Genomic DNA, 19,483 nt, shown 5'->3' on the forward strand with positions numbered 1-19,483 from the left:
GTGAAGACAAGAGGTGAGGAGGCAGTCTTTCCACCAGAGAACTTCAAAGCACACCCTAACTCAAACATCTCAATGCTTCCAGTGCAGGTGAACCACCACCTTCACATCATATCCCTGCCCTCCCCACAGCTGCAGCATGAAGGCCCCCATCTCCCCACCTCCACCTCCTCTGCCCCTTCACCAGGCTCTGTCCTCCACCACATGACCACTGTGACAAACGAAGACACCACGCCATGGGGGACAGAGGCTCTTTCTTATGGGATCTGGCTGCTCAAGAAGCCTTACCCATTGGGCCAGAAAGGATGGGTAAGAGACCCACACAGCATGAGGCACACCCGTAGGAGGCACAACTTCCGTGTTGTTGGATCAGCATAAAGCAAACAGTGATTTCATTTCAGTTTGCAATGGTTACATCCTATGTACAGAGAAAAAAAAAAAGTGTTTGGTCTTATCATAAGCCAACTTCTCATTCACCTAACAGCTTTTAAAAATGAAGCAACAAGAAACAATCCTAAAGAAAAGTTTATATAAGCTACCCTAGCATACACAACCACAAGGGACTGTTATATAAATACAGAATAATTACATCTTAATCCCCTGTTTAAAGAGACGGATCTTGTTAATCTGAAGAAGTATGCAAACTCTTTTTGTTCTGCTGTAAAACCTCTCCAGATTATTAAATCAGTAAGATCAGGTACCATATAACCTAGTTCAAAATGCAGGCACCTGCTACAATACAGGATGGCTCACTGGTCAGTAACCGCAGGAAGAATAACTACGCATAGGACAACTGAACCTGACTGCACCCTGGTGATTGCATCAACTCAGCCTTATCACATTTTAGCATACTTGCCAACTGATACAGCCCAACCAAATCCCTTCCTCCTCACCCTTGCAAAGTTGCACAGGACATCTAGTGTGCTAATGAGGTCTCTCAGAAGACCTGGTTTTCACATCTATCAGTGCCACAACAACAACAAAAATACAAAAAACAGTGTGGGTAAAAAACTAAAACAACCCCAAAAACCCCAAACTGCACCTCTCTCAGTACTGATTCAGCCATTCCATAGCAACCCTTTCCTGAAAGAAGGGCTACAGCAGGCTGAGGAAACGACCCGGCCCAGGACCGCTGTCAAGGTCACCTCTCCACCAACAGTCACAGTGAAGTGCCATCTCCATGCTCAACTGCATATACTGTTGTGCTTTATAAAGAAGAAAAAACACCCCATACCTCTACTTTTGTCTGTGCAAGGGGAGGTATTTTTCACTCTTTGACCTTGGAGTTTTAACTTTGCTTTCAAAGCCTGAAAGTTCTCCTTTTATTCAATGGGGAGCATACCATATCCATACACATCTCCAGAGAGTGACAACAGGGTCCAGTGAATACATCAGTTTTGCTTATGAGTTTAATATTCACACATTCCTACTGAGACTTCACAAGTAGTAAAATTGCTCATCCAGAACAAAGCACCAAGTTTGAGGTAAAATGTTACCTGACACTGCCATGAGCACTTCCTTGAAAATGTTAAAATACCATTTTGCTTTACCGTAAACCTTTTAAACTTGCAGTATTATGTCCTTCACCAGGACCTTTCTAAAACAAAAAACTTTTCATATGAAAACTAATCACCTCCCCCCAGATAAAACCATTGCCGATACACAATACTGTAACATCTATGCTGTTTCAAGAGGAAGAGTTAGTTCATTTTAAGAATAAGTAATTCTCACTGGCTTCTTTGCCTTGGAGCCTTCCAACCATACACTAGAGAAGACTCTTCTTTGCAGTGACACCTGCAGTGACTCCCTCTAAGTGCATATGCAAGCAGGCAGTGTCAAAACATGCTTCCTGAAGTGATGCCTGAGGGAAGTTTTTGGCCAAAAGACATCCGTATAGGGGTTGCAGCATGAAAACTAGAAGAGGGGAGCACCGATGCACTTCCCTGCTCAACTGCTCCTGCTGTCACAACAGGGCATGTGGAGCAATGGGGCAAGAAGATCTCACCTATGGTATGTCAGCACTGCATTAATTAAATTGCTTCATTTAGTAAAGTCGGCATTTTAGCTCCCCTAAACATTTTACACCTTCTCCTCCTTGCTTTTAGAAAACTCCACAGGAACAAATGCTCTTGCTTGCTCCTCCAGTTCCCAACTCTGCACTCTGCCATCCTGCAGGTATCTGAGTGGAAGCATCAGCAGGGATCCAATCCTCTGACCTACAGCAGCAGCAGCAGGGCTATCCTGCTGCTATTACTGCATTATATGCCCAGCTAGGCTTTTAAGTCATCCTGAAGATGACAGTGTCCCTTAGGATAACTGCAATGCTATCATTTGGGCTGCCCGAGACCCTTCTCACTGAGCATAACTTACAGCTGACCTGGGCAGGGTACCAAGCGCCTGAACATCTTGAAAAACACAGCCAGTGGGGAGCTGTAACAGTTCAGACACTTCACAGATCTGAACACTACACCTGGGCATCAAGTGCTAAATCTAGCGCATTTGTGACACTTCCAGGAGGACTCTGAATCCATAAACTAATGGTTGGATTACACTGATACATAAATATAGGGGTTTCATGCAGTAGACAAATTGTTTCTCCAGCCATTTAATGTAAATTATCTGGTTTTACACCCTAGTTAGGAATGTTTCAAAGAGAAGCATTCTTTCTCCTCTTGAGTAAGCAAAGCAATTATTTGAGCTCTAAAATTAGGCAACAGTGAATTGTTCATTGCCTCTAAAACTAAACCCCCAGTTGCAAAGACTGACCCACATGAGCGAATCTCTGCAGACAGTTCAATAGGTTTCCAAGTGGCCACTAGCATCTGCCTATACAGATCAGCTTGCCAGACCAAGACCAAGCATCGCATTACAAGCTTTGTACTCATGGCAAGTATGTTGATTAAATAAATGAAGAAATAAAGAAAGATCAGTTTTATTACTGGCAGCATGGCAACCCCATGCCAAAACTTCAAAACCTATTTCATTTTGGGCTCACGCTAATATTAGTTTAAAAATATCAAACCAATAATAATCCTTTAATCTTTAACCAAACAGCTATGTTTGTCCCTGGTTAAACTCTGCCAACACTGGAAATGAAGCAGAGATTAATTTGGTTCAATGAATTTAGCTTTCAACCTAGACAATAAAATTTACTTGTATAAAAGCTCAAATCCCAACTGGCAATGTAATAATGCCTTAGGGTACACTCTGGTTCTTGCCAACCTTTATAGCTTTAAAATAAATCTGTGACTTTTGTTTCCACATGTATAGGCATACACTCTGTTTATATTACCAAAAAAAAAAAAATAAATCAACACTGACTTGGAAGGGTTAATAGTATGATGCTTGCTAATGTATAACCTCAAAACTACAGAGGACAACAAACAGCCTACTTTCTGCAAAACTGGGAGGTGGGCAAGGGAAAAAAAGGAAATATCTTGCTTTTTTTGAAAGATAAGAGAAGCAGAAATAACTGAACAACTACAGAATTCTGAAGTCAGTATATTAAATTACATTCTTACCTTTGGCATTAACTTTATCATACACTCACTCTTATTCTAGTGAGCTAGTACATTACTTAGCTACCCATCTTCTGTCATATTTGAGGAACTACAGAAAGCCATCTCCGTTTCTAAAGTTGTAATCATGACAATATTGCCTTTGTTTTCCCATTATCTTATAAGTCATGTACCATTTTCCCTTAACAGCTGACCTGTACTATAAACAAATATATTCACACAGCGTGCAGGTGTGTTGTCCTGTATACAGAGAGGACCAACTTGGCCTGACCTGCACCCCTAAAATCTCCACATTAGCAAGTATTGATGGCAAAGAGTTGAGGAGAATCCAGCCTATGATGCCGAGGAGGAGGCAAGGAACCAGAAGTGCATCACAGCATGCTGCTATACACACAGTGTTCTACATCATCATCATGCTTGGGCAAGGAGGCACCTGTATTTCCAAGGTTGCAGGTATTCTGTTTGCCTGGGTTTAAATAGATGTCCAGCATCAACAACAGAAGTGAAACCAACAATTTCACATTTTTCAAGTCCTGGCCTAGTAATACCAATGCTTTGTGTGTGTTTGTGCGTGTGTGTGCACATGTGTGTGTGCCTGGACAATGCCAACGTTAGGATGACTGAGTCATAACACCACCCTGTGGGACCAGGCTGGGTAACCATTGCTAACACTGGCAAACTCACAAGAAAGTGCCTCTGAAGTCAGCAAGACTTCTCAAATGAGTAAAAAGTGCCCACTGATGCCAAGAAAGATTATTCAGTGAGGGCTCTGAAGGTTTTATTTTGTAGTAGTATATGTGTGCACATGCACAGGAACAGACATGACTACCTACAAGCCATGAATTCATCACTAATCTACAAGGCAGCATGGGTTACAGTGAAAAGCAGTCAAAAAGTAAGATAAATGACCCTATGCCATGACCTCAAGGTAGGAATAACCCCAGCTCAAGCTGTACCTACCTGTATCAGGGATAAATATGACACCGGGAGTACAAGGCTGAAGTACCGGAGAGTACATACCATAAGCATCTCTCCTTCTGCTGGCTCAGTCCCATGTCATCCTGCTACACTTTCTATGCCGCAGTGCATATTTAGCACACTGAATGCTAACCTCCAGTCTCACGTATGCTGATACAAGTCTAAATTAACGTAACTGAAATCAGTGGAGAAACACCAATGAAATGCAGAGTGAGTGAGCAAAGCTCAGTCTCTAGGGTCAAGTTGGCACAAGAATCTGTACAATTTTCTGACCAGTATCTAGAAGAAATTACAAAGCCATTTACGCATCCATGGGATATGGCACCACTTTAATCCCAGCTTTACTACTCAGTACATACATGAACTTGAGCTTTGTGCAGATTTACTACGCTGCACAGCTCTTACTAATAAGCTGAAGTTCCAAAACCAAAAAAATTCTACTGCTGTTTGCAAAAGTAGAGTGTCTTTGCAGTGAAGGAAAACTGCATAAACAACACTTTACCCCAGAGGCATTGTACTCATGTGAACGCACCCATGCTACATGGCATGCCAAGCATTTTCCCTCCTTGTCTGCTCTCATCTCTCATGTGACTTTTCACCACCATCTTTCCACTACTACCCCTCTGTAAAAGATACAAAGATGAACCACCCTCATTTTTCTATGTAGCTGGCAGGTTAATTTCTGGGATGATCCAAATACTTTGGGGCACTGACCATATTTCCAGGCACTCACAGAGCAATGAAGAAGCAGAGGCCCATGGTGCTGTTTTCCTGCAAGCCTGGGACAGGACTGATCCCCACACAGAAACCAACCAAGTTTGGAGAAGAGCAGGAAGCAAATCCACAGCATCAACACACAGGCAGCCTTCAGTACCAGGGAAACTGTTGCCAAATTTTTGCCTCCTATTGTGGATACACATTCAAATGCCAGCTGAGGATCAAACACTGAAGTTGGCTTCGCCCCTGCTCTAGTAAAATTCACAGTAAATTCAATTCTAATAACTTATTATTGTGAAGAGGGCTGTGGTAATTAACAGACATTTATTAGTGTTTAATTTGACAGCAGATATGCTTTGAAGAATTTTAATGACCCATTAATGGATCCATACAACCACATGTACACAGAGAAGATACAATCAAGTCCCGAGACCGATTCTCGCTATGTGTTTGTACACATCCCAGAACAACAGATCACCATTGCTACTGGGTGCCACCATATGACAACAGCTATAATTAATACTGTCCTCATAAATCATAATCTGCTGTAAGCCTAAACCGCTGACTTTGTGTCAGATAAAAACAAATGCCTACCATGTTCCCACACACCTTTACCTGATCATCATGTTGTGGTTCAATTTAGAAGACGACTGTTAACAAAAGGAACTGATCAAAACTGCAGAGGCTTGAAAAAAGGAACTGCAGCACGTCCTCATTTTATCTCCCTTATAATGCTTAAAACATTTAAGTTATTACTTCGTTTTAACATACAAGAAACATTATACACAGCGCATTCTTCGTAAAAATAACCAGACTTACGGTCGTAACAGTGAAAGTCACGTCTAGAAAATGTGCTTTCAGGACAGATTCATGAGTATTCACAGAAAAGACGGTGGATGAACAACAGACTTCCCATGCGCCTTTCTTTTTAATGGCTGGTTTTGCTGACACGCATCTTTCACAAACTTAGCTAGTCCTAACAAATTCTATTCACTCACAGCAATTTCTTTGTTTCCTTTTTTAAGGAAGTTTGCTGCCAGTGCTGAAAATTAATCAGCCTTAGGCAGCTGTCAGCATCCTGCCTGCTATCCGCCTAGACCTCTTGTACCCACAGACCAGTTGCTTGGCATAGACCCATCCTTCTCACAGGCCTCTCGCAACACTCTGATTGCTCCCATTTTCATCTAGATGACAAACCTGCTCCGCTTCATATTCCTCCTTTAAAAACTCTCATGCACAAGATGCCACATCCACCCACTTATCCCAAGCCTCCGCCACCTTTAGGTTTTAGGTGAACATTGACACCGGCTCAAGTTCAGATGCACACAGCAGCTGGGAAACAGGGATTGCAGACCAAAGCAGACCTGGGGGACAAGAGGCAGAAAAAGGGTCTATGACAAGCAGTGACCTGTGAAGCATCTACAATAAGCAGTGACTGGTGCAGTGGGAACCAAGTCTTTAGTCCCTTAAAACAACTACAGCAAGAAAAATTCAGTTACTTCGCACAGACGCAAACATGTCCCAGGACCCCTGGTGATGAAGCAGGAGCGCAAGTCTTAGGCGCCAGACAAACACCAGGTACCTCCATTCCGTGCTCCTACACAGCTCCACACAATCCCTGCCTCCTTCTTGTGCTGCTGTGGAATGGCAGAGACCACCTGGCAGGTCAGTGTCACAGGAAAAAAAACACACAAGATCTCAGCTACACCGTGTCAACCTATTCCAGAAAGCGACATCCAGCGATGCTGTACAGGGACACAATGACTGGGGGAGCTCCAGCCGCCACCTCAGGCTCACTGCTCATGAAGAAAAGCATCACCAACAGGCAACGATCATTTTACTACCTCAACACAGATAACTGCAGATTCCTGCCATGGTGATTTCTGATGAGAGAAAGAACAAAGACACCCACCTACAGAAACTCAGCGTCCTGAGGCACAAGGGAAATGCATTCTTCACCTTCAATAGTCTTCCTGGACATCCATGGCTCTTCCGAACACCCATTTTTTCCCCCCTTATTTCTGTGCAGTCTTGTTACATTCTCCTTTCCTATAAGGCTGTGTTCAGCTCCTCACGCCCTGCGTTTCCCTCTCCCCCAGCTTTTGCAGCGACTGCTGCCTGCACCAGCTCTTCACTGCCTCTGCAGAGACTGACGCTGATGCCAGCCGTGAAACGGCTGAGAGATCTTTACAAGTCAACTAGCTCATCTTGGCACAGCTCCGCTATCCCAAACGCAAGGTGTAACCTTGTGGGTGGAATTACACTGAGAGTAATTCTGGGTATCTGGTCTTCAATGAACTTCTCAGAGCTGCTGTAAAACTCCATGAGAGAACCCCAAGTTATGCTCGTCAAAATCCACTAGACCTTAACAGCATGGAAGTGAAGGAGGGAGGATTGTGATGAGCGTTTCTCCTGCTCCTCCGCAAAATTATTTTTCATGTATTTTTTCCGCATTCACTTCCCCCTGCACGTACACAAATATTTTATTTTTAAAAGATTACTGAGAAAATTCAAACTGAAAACTTCATTTTGCATGGGAATTTTGAATGAAAAACTGAGATTTCATCTCTTCAAATACTGTTCTCCGTATAATACACTGAACAAAGCAAGATATACTGGGTTTGTAAGAACAACGAAAATCTGTTTCATGTCTAGCATCTTCTTAGCCGTCAGACTCACACTTCTGATCATCTCATCCTTTTTCTGACATATTGAAGAGACTTTAGCTTAAGAGGAAGTGTGCCCTCTTCCATGGGGATAAGAGAAGACAGAGACTCTAATGAGTCATGGGGGTTTTCTCTTCTGCAGGGCAAGTACCAACTGGGAGGGCAGCATTCCCCATCCTACCAAGGCAGCAGCATCACTGAAGGGTCCCTATATGCTGCAGAGTAACCTGCACTCTGGTCTACACAATGACCTAAAAGAGAGAGGTCTCAAGCCAAACTTCAGACAAACTTCTCTGTCCTGCCACTGCCCTAGGCTGCTCATCCTTCACCGCATCTGTTACGCTCTCTCTCTCCCATCTCCCGTCCTCCGGGAGCACAAAACTCGCGTACAAAGAAGCCACATTAAGGGGATAACCATCTGTCTTCCTCTCCAGTCTCATGATACAAGCCTTGACCCCTGGACATCAGTCCCAGAGCCTGCAGGAGGCTCGGACAAGCTTTTTGCAAGGGGAGATGAGGACCTAGGCCTTAGAAGGGTAAGGAATACATCTCAAGGACTCTGTTTCCTTCCCCTTCTTCAGCCTGCCGGACCGACCAGTCCCATGTGGATTCCTTTTTAGCTAATATTTTCCATTCCTCTCTCAAACCAGGTCGCATTTCTCTTCTTAAACTTCTTGTTTCCCCTCTCATTTTCTGTCAGATCCAAGGAAGCAAAACCAGCTACAAGTCTCTCCACCAATCTTCTCCAGTACTCCAAACCTATCTAAAAAGTTGCAGAAGTCTTCACCTGCCATTTCAATCGCATTTCACGTGGCAAGTACTGAAAAGCCAAAAAACATCACTGGGCTACCTCAAGCTGTACACCAAGGAAGCAAAGAGGAGCGCAAAAGCCACAGCACCCCCTGAACTAGACAGCAGAAGAGTTAATATTGAGATACTATAGGACTCCATCGTGGCTCTCATGTTCCTATGAAGACTCAGAGGGAACATCTTGGTTTGTAATTTTATGCCTAGCTTGGAAATGAACACACAACCTGAAGTATATAGGCAGCAGTCAGATTTTTTTGTTATGCAGGGGTACACACGAAGTCAATTTGTTTGCAGGTTATAACAAGGACACACAGAAGTCTTCAGTCTATTGCACAGACTGCACTTTATATACATTATCATGACTAAACAAAAATGCTCTCTGTCCTGCTCTGGAACAGTAGGAGACATAACAGCAACAGGTATTTTGACAGTTCATATTTACTGGCCTGCCTGAATTTAACAAATTACATTACTGCTTTAACTCCCGTTTTCAGATTTTTAGCAAGTCAGGCCAGCCCACTACAACACCCATGCTCCTCAGACATCCACTTCAGAGCATTAAAATTGAGGATAAAAGGCTGCCCGCAGTCTAGAAGACTCTTCTGAGCTGCAGCCACCCTCCTTTTAAGTGCATGGAACTTCTAAGTGAAATGTTAGCCAACCTCTCCTTTTGCACTGCTTACTTTTGTGATACAAATACATGGCAACCTATAATCCCTAATCAACCTAGAAAATAAATGACTGATAAACCAATCTGCTTGTAACCCCATTAACAGATTCTGGCTTCAGTATCAACAGGGTAATTTGCTGCAACTATTTTTAATCCCGACTGCTAAACCATTAATCCCACAATTTCCACATATTTCCCTACAACCACCACCACACTCACCCAAGGTTACCAATAATTTTGGAACTCAATTAAAGAGCAGATAAATAAGTAACATTTGCAAATATACACCTCTTGGCACTGGAGAACTGGGAGACTCCGATTACTCGGCTGATGCCCTTAAAGCCATTACTTTCTAATTGGAAGGAGTCATTCAGAAGCAAAGCTGTGTGTCTGGCATGTCACTTGACACCTGGTATGTACCGTTCATGATAAGATGAAGTCTCCAGTATGCTTGCCACAATGAGGAGAAGTGGGTTGTTTCATCATACCACCAACAGTCACAGCTCTCTCTACTGAAAGATGTTCCAACTTAATGGGACCAGGTTTATCATCATAAATTGTCATGTTTTCTCAGACTGGCATTAAAACGTTCTCCAAGTATCATTATTAATGTCAATATAAATTATGCATTGAAGATCACAGCATTCATTACAGAGGTAAAATTTATCTGGGGGAAAGGGGAAAAAAAAAAAGAGAAGAGACAAACAGAGCAAATCTAATTAGAGTAAGTATTTATAGATTTTGTGCAGCTTTTCTCAGTAGTGATGAAAACACTTCCCTAAAAATGGTCTTAAAATAAGCATTCACAGAGTCATTCAAAACAGTACCAAGAAAGCACTGTGTTAATCAGTTAAAGGTACAGTTATACACAGGATATTGCAAAGGGGCTGACGTGATAATACGTGAGACTGGTAGCTTATCCAAGGATATATCAACGTGCTAGCACAACAATCTGGAAGACAGACCCTTGGTTTCACGTAAGCAGCTACAACGGCAGGAAAAGCTGTATTTAGTGTTGGAAGGGTGGCGTTTAATGCTCCTTTCAACTTCTCTAAATTACAACATCAGCCATTCCTAATTGGTATACATTAGTATTCAAACACCACACTGGAATTAGAAGCTTAGCAGTTTTTCAGTGCGCTTACAGACACTTCACACAAACACATGAATAACCTTATTGAAATATTTCTGCATTCCAAGGTTAAAAGAAACGACTTTAAGAGACAGATGGTGAGCAACTGGTACCTCACCGAGGAGTGACACCAACTTTTGGGAGTTCTCACGCGATGCACCGTATGGGGCTAACTCCTGTTTACTGCATGCCTTGGGACTTTCGAGTAGAGCCCTGTCTTCTGAAACCCTGAAGATATGCATAGCTAGGAATGATGGCGGAAAGAAAGCCTAAAAATACAACTCCCGGGGGCTCCAAATTCAAAGCGAAAATAAGAGACTTTATTTCCCTAATTGCATAGTTTAAATCAATCCTTAAGCTGCCTGATTCATGGTTTTACCATACTTGTGGCTGCCAATACTGGTACCAGCTCACCAACGCAGGTGCCTCACAGTCTACTGCAAGGGAAGCCAGAATGCATCCGTTAAAATAGACAACCAAGCAACCTCTGTGTGAAGACTAGAGCGGGAGTGGGGGAGGAAGTCTTCCCAAGCATATATTCAACCATCAAAGGAGCAGCTCTAGTTTCAGCCAGCAGAGACCGTAACACCTACCTCCACAGTCCTTTACAACACACCGTGTCACTGGCTATTGTTTGTAACTCTTCCCGCAAATCATTTCAACATTCAGAGACAGATTATTTCTTAAGGAAATTATTTCAGAAGGGGGAAAAAAATAAAACTGCTTACTCATGAACCTGGTATCATTCTAACAATGAGGCAAAACAGCTAAAGACACAGTTACATTGCACAACCCTAAACGCATCGTTTATTGTACTAGATTGCAGAAAAAGAACATTCTGAAACACTGAAATAAATCAAGAGCATAAATGTGACTTCTTGTCAGCCCATACAATATGGGTTAAATGCTACCATATGGTGAGCGCATACACGTTACCCTTTAAAAACAAGGAACATGGCTATTTTCTTTCCCAAATCTAGTTTAAAATAAACAAACTTGATTATTTTAAAATGAGGCTACAGTTGTGACTCAAACACCTCAATTTCCACCAGCTCTTTTTTTCTCTCTTTCTTCACTGAAAACTAATGCCACTTCACTGCTCACCATCTTTCTTAAAAAGACAAGGAAAAATTTCTAGTAACTCAGCTTTATCCCTCATAATCAGCCAGCACATGCATTTCTACGCAGTGTAAAAATAGTGACAAGCCAACTCACCTTTCTGCCTTTATTTTACCTGCCTGAAAAGCAAAGCATGCGTGTGTGTGTGTGAGTGCAATGCGTTAAAACTCACTGACATATAATCCGATTTTCAGCAAACAATCCCAACAGGACCTGCCCGATAGAGCTCTCATTTTCTCTGCACCCCCAGCCATGTACTGAAACACACAGTTTCGGTACACTCCCAACCAAAAAGAACAAAAAGACTAAAGCAAACATGTCTGAAATACACACAGGGTAGCTGAAGCGGCTGCTGCTGGTTTGAAAATTGCCTGTCTTAGCCTCTGTGCTGACTATTTGTTTTTATCATTATACTATAAATGAAACATGTCAGGAGTCTAAAAATAGCTGCAAAATGTAATTACATATGCTTTGTAGTCTCTGTTTTGCTTTGAAAAGAAGATTAAAAGCTAGATAGTTTCAGAAACTGGCCTTAAAGATTTGGGGAGCCACAAAAATGATTCTACTTAGTGATTTGGAGTACACTGCTGGAAAACATTTCCTTTGGGAAGTAAATATCATGGCCCCAACACGGAGAAGCAAGCTCCCAACATCACAGAGCAAGATGACAAGAAAGAAAAGGGGGAAGAGTAAACAAAGAAAAAAGTAATTTCTTAGAGATTCTAAGAGCGCCCTGATTACGGATGTAATACTATAAGCTTTAATTAGGAGCTAAGTGCTGTGTGCTAAATTCATCCCCACGCACAGCCCTGTAAATTCAGAGTCACTCTACTAAAGTTACAGAGTCGTCATAAACCCAAGGTAACAGCAATGCCTGGCCTACGGCTTCTGCAATGAAACATGGATTTTGTTGAACAAGCGTTAAGCTATGCAATATCCTGCTGATACAAATTAAATTCTTTTCCATAAGCAATCATTCCAATGAAAGGTTAGCAAAAAAGGACAATAAGTAGTCATCAAAACATAAGTAGTTTTGAATCCACAGCAAAAAGCCCCTGTTCCTCTACGAGACTTAAAAGAGTTTAAAGCAGTGTCTTCATTAACAGAAGACTTGGTCACTGTGTAAACTGCCACTGTCCCAGTGTCCCTGCAGCAGGCACTATGTGCAACGTTAGCTCACAGCTCAGGAGCGGTAAACGAACGAATTATCTTACAGCAGCCTTGTGCTACTGCTATAAAATACCTGCTAGAATTTATTAGGCAATAAATACTCTGGCAGCAACTTACGAGGTGCAAGCATTGTCCATCCGCACACTAATTTAATCTTAGAACATATGCTTAATGCCCCGAGTCCATTTGCATAAGCGCTGTTGCTGTAATATAGTTTCAGGAACACAAGGAGAAACTGCTAACACGAAGTGTGTTACAATGCTGATGGGCCTCTACAGATAAGCGAGATGTAAACAACATCAAAAACTGAGTAACTGACGTTGAGTAACCATCGCACCAACAACAGAGAGCTCACTGGCTTCAAATAGCAAAGCAGGTTCAGCAGATCAAGAGACCCAACATCTGCTGACTAACAGTTAGGTAATGAAAGTAAATATTCGCAATGAAGTCATCATCCTAATGAAAGCCATGGAGATGTTAACTACCTGGGCCATAAGCCACTAGCACGTTTTAATGCAGGCTCACTAACATAGTATTTACTAGAATCGCTCCTGCTGGAAAAGGAAAGGAAGACTCCTTTACTTCTAATGCAGAAGTGATAATCAAGACATACTGCTGTATGTTAAGGCATTCTAACTCCCTAGTAGCGTATTGATGACACCTGGAGTTACTGTGCAGTTACAGCGGGTAACTTAAAAACAGAGTTTTGTCTTCAGTGGCTGAGTCAGAATAGTTTTATCCTTGCACTGAAATGTGTAAACATTTGCAGCATGTAAGATGTCTGCTTTGAAAAAGCAATGTTGCTTCAACATTCAAATATTTATATTGCAGATATCTAATCAAATAAATGTGACTTCTTTTGTTGCCATGAAGTGATTAATTACCTGGATTACCTGTATGACTTCAGAAAAAAAGGAAAAAAAAAAAGAAAAAAAATCCTTGTTTTCAGTTCCAGTTAAGTTTTAGCTAAGTTTTAGCTGATTAACAGCCAATATTGTTAAGGATTTCAGACTCACACAGAGAAAATGTAATTCCACCCAGAGCCAGGCTCCTGCAACTCACAGTACTCAGTGACAGTAGCAAGCATGCTCATTAAGGGACAGCACTGGGCTCACAAGCAACAAGTCAATTTACAGGATGACTGTACACACTCTTACCCAACCAAGGAACATCACACAGCTACGAAAAACAACAGAAGTCCATTCCCCTTTTCTGCACAGAAATCTAGTGCCCATTCAGGCTCAGAAGGTATGTGCCTACAAATTCATACTTGCACCTCAAAAACTTTAACAAGCACATTTTACTTGCAAAATTTGCAAGCTCGGACAAGTTGCTTCCTGCAAAATGCAATCACTCTGTATTTCAGCTTTCTATTTTGATGACTTTAAGAAACAAGATAGTCAAACCCAGCTTTCCAGTTTGAGCACACATGTACAGGCTTCATCACTGGTCTCGCAAAAGCATTGGCTCATTTTGCACAGTGTATGTAATCCCAGAAAAGTCCTGAAAGTACTTGTCATGAATTTAAGTCTTCACAGAAGCGAGGCCTTTCAAAGTTGACAGGTTTTGGACCATACTAAATATAGATGCACTCCATCAGATGGGACCTCAGCATAAAACTCACCAGTTAGAATCACACATATCTACAGATCGATACCTGTTGAAGTCACCTGCACATAAAGACCTCGAAAAACAAATCTGAATAAACAGATGGTTTTCAAGAGTTGATGAGTACATCACTCATCCAGTGATGCTCTTCCAGGCTGCCCGCCTGGTACCAGCCACGCAAGCGCCCACAGCAAGGTGCATTTTAAAGACTATTTGCTTTTCAGTCAACCAAAGACAACATCCCTGCTTCTGAAGTAGGTACGTAAAGCTTTAAGACATAAATATCTTCCTTTGCTAAGATGAGGGATGGCTGCCCTTGTAACAAGCAAAGATTCAGAAGGATGGCACAATCATTTTCAACCCCTTCAATGAGTACTTTTGTAATGATAATTGCTATTACTGCATCTTGGTGACAGCGAGATACAATGACCAACTATAAAAAGATACGATAAACCTAATTTTTAAAGCAAAGACATTAGTCACTGTCACAGGAAAACCTTATAATCTACAAAAGCTGAATGTCACTGCTGCTGCTCCATTCAGCCAGCTATACTGTTACCGAGGTCACTTGCAAATAACAACAGGTAGCTTTCACTCTAGTCATGTAAGTTGTTTTCTTTTCTAGGATGCACAGAGCAGCAGTCATTCACACGTTTTAGCCCCATAAAGCAATTTAGAAGGCTGCGCTGAGCCTAGATCAGAGCGCTGCTAACAAATACCATTCTTTTCTTTAAACATGTTTTGGATCACTCCTTAAGACAATGTTATTCTCACTGATATTGGTGTTTAGCTTATTTTTTCTTTCCTTTTGTAAGCATTATTTTTGCATATTAAACTAACAGTTTAGAGAGGGGTTATAATGCCCTGTTGTTCACACAGGCCACTTATCACTAATAGATGTCACTTCAACACCACTCAGTTTTATAGGAACTACAGGCTTGAAAACAAATCCCAGGTAAGACTTTTTAGAGATACCTAAACTCCACACAAACCACTTCATTGTACAGAGTTCATTCAAGATGGCTATGGCAGCTACTCTTGTGAAACAAAAGATGTCTGCCAAAATAACTACACCATAATACTAATTACAACTCAGGTGCTCCTACACAACTTCAGCTTCCAGTTCTACCAGAGATCTCCAAAAACCACCAAGGCCCACTCCTCCTCATTGCCTGGGACAAGACAGGTTGCACAGAGCAGCACATGACTAGGACAGGCAGCCATAGGTTTGCTGTTACAGAGCTGAAGGACATGCTGGCAGTGAACAAGAGATGACTCCTCACCCCAATCAGCCACCACAGACAAAACTACAAGAGCTAATCTCCCAAAATACTCCCTGCCTCCATGAAACTTCTGCTCCTACCACCACCACCCCTCCCCAGCGCTGCTCTCCCACCAAAACCTCTTGCAATAGTTAATTATGGCTCACTAGCAGCCAGGGGCAGGGGGGGCCTCTCTCGAGAAGCAGGCATGATGTTACACTCAGTACTCGCCATCATCTGTACCCATCCATGGGACACAGCCCAGCACCACACACATGTGTATCAGCACACACATACACCTGCTCCATGAAGCACCCCCTGACTCACACGTGTGCCCTCACACATGTGTTCACCCATTCAGTCCCCATCCTGGCATACACATGCATAATCCCTCCAGCAGAAAGACTGCAAGTACACACATGTGACTTATGTGCAGCAATGCAGCATACCCCATCTCTGGCCATGCATGCATGCACACAAACACCGTCCCATTTGCAACATGTGCCCCTGCCCTGCATGCAGCAGTGTGCCCCCCAGCACATACATACACACACCCCCTTGGCCCCATCCGCACACCCCACCATGAGGCAGAAGGGAAGATAAAGCGGAAGCAGCAAGTTGCTGCCCTCAGGGTCAGCATCTCCCCTGCTTGGGTCCCCTCTATGGCACACAGGGCCTTAATGCACCATGGCAAAGCAACGGTCAAAAATAAAGACACACACACCTCACAAAAATGAAAGTCTGTGTTATCAAACCATCCAAACGCCATGCACGGGATGGGGGCACAAAGAGAACATCCTGAGAAGCAGACAGCCCCCCAAATCAATCCACATTATGCCACTCAGCTTCTGCTTAGAATTATGCTGTATTGGGGTTTGGGGGGGGGCGGGGGTAGAAGCCAACTAAATACACGGTTGCCAAGTCGAGTTAATGAAAAACCCTTTGGCTGTTAACTCATTTAGTGCAGCAAGCATGAAATAAAGTCCATGGCACCGGGCCAAAGCACAGGAGCCCTTTGCCGGGCAGGCTTCTGGGACCTCTCCCCGGCCCGACCGCCAAGGAGCCAGCTCAGAGCTGCCCAGGTCTGAAAAGCTGCTCTGATCTTCCTAAAGTGACTAAATCTGCCTCAAAAAACAACCCCAACAACATCGATGGCACCGCCAAGCCCGAGAAGATGTTTTGTAAGGGCACTTTCGCATCCACTTCCAAAAGAAGCCCAACCCCACCACCGAGAGGGAAGCTCCGAGGGGATGTAAAGGATGAGGCCGGGCGCAGGATGGGGGAAGGCAGCTGCCCGGCCCGGCCCAGCGGCAGCCCGTCCCACATCGCCGCGCCCCGACACCCCGGGGTCGGGCCGGGCCGGGCCGGGCGGTGGCGGGGGGGCGGGCCCGCGGACTGGGGCCGCCCCGGCGGGGCGGGGACCGACGGCGGGCGGGGGCTCAGCTCCGCGGCCCGTCCGACCCTCCGTCCGCCCCCCCCACCCCCCTTCATCCACAGCACCCCCGCGGCCCTGCCCGCCGAGGAAACTTCTCCGGTCTCAAGGAAGAGTTCGGCTCCCAGGGCGGGGGGACGAGGGGGCGACCGGCGGCGATGGGGCGGGGGGGGAGTGGGAGGAGGAGGAGTTGCAGCTCTCCCCAAAAAGGGACTTTGACCCCTCGCAGCGCTCGGGCACCGAATACCATTCGGACCCCGAATACCATTATTTTTGCCACAGGACGGACCCTCGCCGCTGCACGTCTCCACAGCGTCTTAATTTATGAACTCATCAGCCTAATTTCATTATTTAATCATGCGCCCGGCAATCGTGTTTCCTTAAGAAAGGACTGACCTATTTTTGGCTGGAGATAAACGATCATGTTAACAGATGTTAATCTTGTAATCTGTTTTTCCTGTAAGCACTTCGCATACCCGCGTTTCAAACGTTAAAAATAATAATAATAAAAATAATTAAACAAACAACAACAAAAAAAATCTTTCCCAAACGACCTGACGTCACGATTCGGCTCGCATTAAAATAAATAAATAAATAAATCTCGCAATGGTTTCAAAGACATTAAATCTTTTTCACTTTATAAATGCTGATTTGTTCTGCCTCAACTCCCACAGGCTTTTATTTGCATTTCAAATTCCACAGGTTACACCAGTCGTCTTTTCAGAAAATGTAAACCAACAATAAGGCAGCAAATGGGGGGGGGGGGGAAGGGGGGGGGGGAATGAGGGGGGAAACCCTGCATCTGGATTAAATAAAGGCCAGGATTAATGTTTGGAAAGTAGTCCGAGCAAAATTATATTTGCGCGTCCAGTGCCCGAGCGCCTCCGTATCTGCGGGGGGAATGTGAAGGCTCAGCCGTGGGCACACACAATGCGCATTCCCCACACGATCCCCGCCTGCTGCTGGGAGCTTATTAACGCTCCTAATAAATGGTGCCCGGCTCCAAACCCACACTTTTCGGTTTAAAAAAGGAAAAAAAAAAAAAAGCCCAAACCCAAGGGGTTTGTCTCCAGCGATTAATGGCAAAGGTTAGGTGCTTGGGGGGAAAGCAAGGGCCGGCTGTCATGCCCTCCCCACCATACACATACAACACACACATACACGCTCGGCCGGTCCACACACCCCAGCTCCCTCCCTCCCTCCCTCTCGGCGAAGTTCACCCATCCAAACTTTCCCCAACTTGCCCGAGTGCTCCGCTCGCATCAGGATCGCGACTGGGCGCTATGCTAATGATCACCGGGGATAGCAGCGGGGGGAGAGAGGGAGGGACGAGGAGGAGGAAAGCTTTTATAGCACAAAATGTCTGGAACTGCATTATTTCTATTCTTCTTTCCTCCTCCCCCCTCCTCTCTTTTTTTTTAACATACACATCAAGGCCCCCCCACCCCACCCGCACCCAACGGGCTATTTTTCCTCTTCTGGCAATAACCGCTCCGGAGACATTGTCCTTCTCGTTGTCTGTATGTGAATAATTGTTTTCCCCGTCCGCCCGCCCCCAACTTCCCTCGATGAACTGTGTACTTCTGCGAGGGGGACCCACTCGTGGAGAGCGGATAAAAAACAAGGGGGGACGCGGGGTTGGGGGGGACCCACGCACCGCCACACATCGGGCATCGCACAAAGAATACTATGGGGCGGGGGGAGAGGGGGGGTTAAATAACTAAAAAAAAATATCAACCCCACTTAATAATTTAACTGGCCATTCGGGGCTCCAAGACCCATCACCCACCTCCGTTCCCCGAAGCGTTTTACTTTAAAGTGAGGCAATTTGTTCTTTGTTTCTTAATGCATTAATATCGCAGTCCCCGCGTTGTCCCCCCACCCACAGCCCCTGATGGACCGTACAAAGCCAAAAGGCTCCCAGAGCCCACAAACACCCCACCCCCGCTACTACCCCCCCCCCCCCCCCCCGGCACCACCACTGCAGTAAAACCATCATCCTCCTCCTCCAAGGGAAACAGCGCAAAGTTACCATTTTGGAGCCGCTCCGGTAGCCGGGCGGACAGCCGCCTCTCCTGGGTGGGGGATTAAGGGGGGGCCCGAAGTTTCCCTTCTCCCCCCATACACACACACACCCCCCGAGCCCCCGCTGCCTCCCGCGCCGCCCCTCACCTCCTCGCCTGGCCGGCGGCCACTGCCGGGGAAGGGCGCGCCGAGCCGCCCGCCGCCGCCCTGAAGGTGAAACCACGCGCCGCATGCGAGCGGCCGCGCGCTCCACATGATCCGCCGAGCGGCTCCACTGGCGCGGAGCGGGGGGGGCGGCCCGACGGACCCCGCCGCGCCCAGCGCACCGCCCCCCGCACGCCGCGCCCCGCCGCGCCCCGCCCGCTCCGCCACCGCTCGG

At 44.9% G+C, this 19,483-nt stretch overlaps 1 protein-coding gene across 3 annotated transcripts in view; it reads right to left on the bottom strand.

Annotated features, from left to right (window-relative positions):
* The window catches only part of ZNF516 (zinc finger protein 516), a 102,035-nt gene extending 82,652 nt beyond the window's left edge, over window positions 1-19,383 (bottom strand). For 2 of the 3 annotated variants that reach the window (XM_061448920.1, XM_061448923.1), the window contains exon 1: window positions 7,123-7,620. The gene's annotated coding sequence lies outside the window, so the exon portion shown is untranslated. Of the gene's footprint in view, window positions 1-7,122; window positions 7,621-19,251 lie in introns of those variants that run through there. The other variant, XM_061448921.1, reaches the window with a different exon arrangement.
* Window positions 19,384-19,483: the final 100 nt, after the last annotated feature.

This window comes from Pezoporus flaviventris, unplaced genomic scaffold (assembly GCF_033815535.1).
Source record: "Pezoporus flaviventris isolate CSIRO_AGI_PZ_B2104156 unplaced genomic scaffold, CSIRO_AGI_Pfla_v1 ptg000007l, whole genome shotgun sequence".
Taxonomy (NCBI): domain Eukaryota; kingdom Metazoa; phylum Chordata; class Aves; order Psittaciformes; family Psittacidae; genus Pezoporus; species Pezoporus flaviventris.